This window comes from Micromys minutus (assembly GCF_963924665.1).
Source record: "Micromys minutus genome assembly, chromosome: 23".
NCBI lineage: Eukaryota > Metazoa > Chordata > Mammalia > Rodentia > Muridae > Micromys > Micromys minutus.
This window is the reverse complement of record NC_137958.1, coordinates 23,879,066-23,880,939: the sequence shown is the minus strand read 5'-3', so window position 1 is coordinate 23,880,939 and position 1,874 is coordinate 23,879,066.

Below are 1,874 nucleotides of genomic sequence, written 5' to 3'. Positions count from 1 at the left end.
TTGATGAAATAGAAAAATCAAGAGAACACACCGCATATCTCAGAAGTACCTCACACAGTTATTGTCAACTGATTTAGATAAAGAGGCAAAAGCATTTTAATGGAGGAAGGACAGTCATCTCTATAAAGCACGCAACTGGATATTAACATTCCCCAAACTGTACTTAGACAGAAACTTTACCCTATCCATAAACATCAACTCAAAATGAATCAAAGGCTTAACTCAAAAGGCGCAGCTACAGAAGAAAATCTAGGTGATTTGGGTTTTATGAATAACTTAGTAGATATAACACTGAAAGCATAATCCATAGAAACTGATAAATTATAAACCTCATTAAAATTAGAAACATCTGTTCTGTGGGATGCACAGCTAAGAAATGAAGGTGAAGCTTCGGAATGGGATGGAATATTTACTTACTTTTTATTTATTTGTTTGTTTATGTATTTATTTATTTACTTACTTTACATCCAGATTGCAGCTTTTCCCCCCATTCCCTCACATAGTTCCTTCCCCGCCACCCCCTCTTATTTTCTGATAAGGAGGAAGGTTCCCTAGACCTCCCCACCCCTCTGGCAATCAACATAACTGGCACATCAAGTCACTGTAGGACTAAGTGCATCCTCTCCCACTGAGGCGGGCAACTGAGTCAGAGACAGCCCTTATTCCAGTTTTTGGGCAGTTAAATGAAAAGCAAGCTACACATCAACTAAGTATATACAGAGGCTGGCTAGGTCCCCTTCACATTGTCACTTTGGATGGTGGTTTAGTCTCTGGGAACCCCACGTATCCAGGTTAACTCTGTTGGTTTTGTGGAGTCCCTGTCACCTCCAAGTTCCCCAGTTTCTCCCCCAACTCATTCATAAGACTCTCTGAATTCTATGAATTCCCTCTAGTGTTTGGCTGTGGGTCTCTGAGGGTCTCTGCTTCTATTTTGGTCAGATGCTGGGTGGAACCTCTTAGAGGGGAATGATGCTAGGCTTCTGTCTACAAGCAAAACAGAGTATAATTAATAGTGTTATGGGTTGATTCTTGTCATTGGTTGGCCATTCCCTCAGTCTTCGTTATCTTTATCTCTGCACTGCTTGCAGGTAGGGTAATTCTGGAGTAGAAAGTTTTGTGGGTGGCAGATACTTCAGGTTCTACATCCTTACTGCTAGGCGTCTCAGCTACGGTCAGCCTTATAGGCCACCTTAGAAAGTTTGAAATAGTTGTACCTCAAGATCCAGCCATAGCACTCCTGAGCATAAATTATGTAGGTCTAAGTAAGCTCAATAATGAGGGCCCAAGGGAAGATGATGGGTCTCACTCAGAAGAACTGAAGCAGTCATGGCTGGGTGGACAGGGGGAAGGTACTGAGTGGGAGATGGAGTAGGGAGGGTGGAGGGATCCGGTATAGGGAGAGCCAGGGAGAGAGGATCAGGTGAGGGAATGAAATTGGCAGTGTGGGTGGGAGCATCACTAGGATGTGCCAGGGAACAAGGATGTTGGAGGCTCCAGGGAATCTATGGGACAAAATATTTCAAAAGCACATATTCAATAAAGAATCAGCGTGAAACATAGACAAATCTTTAACAAAACTTAATAGTAAAGGATCAAGTGACTTAATTAAAAAAAAAATGACCAAGGGCAAAAAAAAAGAAACCAGCAGAGAAAAAAAAAAAAAATACGTAGCAAACAATTCTATGAAAAAGATGTTTGTTTGACATCCCAAGTCACTGGAGAATTGGGATTTGGAACAGTGAGATGCAGTACAGAGTTATTTAGATAGTTAAATATCAAAACTTGGACACTAAGAGCTGTCAAATGTAGAATGTTAAAGAAACTTGCCTCTGGTGCTGCTGAAAACAAAGTCAAGAGTGGCACTGGGCAGTCAC